Raw genomic sequence first — 373 nt, 5'->3', positions numbered from 1 at the left:
ACATGGGTAAATCTTTGTCTTTTTAATTCATACTTCCCAATTATTACATAATTTACATTCCCATGCCGATAATATAATTCTTTGATGTACTTACACATTGTGTTAAAAAGGTTCCTACACCATTGCATATGTATCTAAACATTTCAATCAAGTTTGTTTCTCAAATGTTTTCTTTTCATCTCGTATCCTACGTGATATACACAGAAGGATAATATATGAAAGAGCGAAAAGAAATGAATTTCTTTTATTGTCGTAAGAGACATTAATATGTCTGTGAGCTCCAATTACAAATGATAAAAAAACGATTCGAATTTCCTCATGAAAAAAAAATATAGGATTAGGTTACAAATAAAAAAAACAGTTACATAAGGGA

The sequence above is a fragment of the Penaeus monodon genome, chromosome 23 (assembly GCF_015228065.2).
Source record: "Penaeus monodon isolate SGIC_2016 chromosome 23, NSTDA_Pmon_1, whole genome shotgun sequence".
NCBI lineage: Eukaryota > Metazoa > Arthropoda > Malacostraca > Decapoda > Penaeidae > Penaeus > Penaeus monodon.
The sequence above is the reverse complement of the archived record's forward strand: the minus strand, read 5'-3'. Positions refer to the sequence as shown.